This window comes from Penaeus monodon, chromosome 32 (genome assembly GCF_015228065.2).
Source record: "Penaeus monodon isolate SGIC_2016 chromosome 32, NSTDA_Pmon_1, whole genome shotgun sequence".
In the NCBI taxonomy this organism is placed as follows: Eukaryota; Metazoa; Arthropoda; class Malacostraca; order Decapoda; family Penaeidae; genus Penaeus; species Penaeus monodon.
Window position 1 is genome coordinate 35,712,749 of NC_051417.1, and position 237 is coordinate 35,712,985.

Consider the following 237-nt stretch of genomic DNA (forward strand, 5'->3'; position numbering starts at 1 on the left):
AATAATTAGAGTAAAAACAGCAGTGTAATAAATCATTATTCATTAACTTATTAATTTTCACCAGTCAGATCTTTGCTCTTCATAATATATTCTTTATAATAAATTCTTCAGTCTTCGAGAACAATACTTCATAAATTTGCCTCCTCGTTTCGCGGATGAAATATTACGCTGCACGGGCGGCCTGGGATCCTCGCTTTGGGTGATTTTGATTAATTGACTAAGCTAGCTCCTTATTCA

At 34.2% G+C, this 237-nt stretch overlaps 1 protein-coding gene across 1 annotated transcript in view; it reads left to right on the forward strand.

Annotated features, from left to right (window-relative positions):
* LOC119593849 overlaps positions 1–237 on the forward strand; it is a gene marked incomplete in the record, with an annotated part of 160,221 nt that overhangs the window by 104,734 nt on the left and 55,250 nt on the right.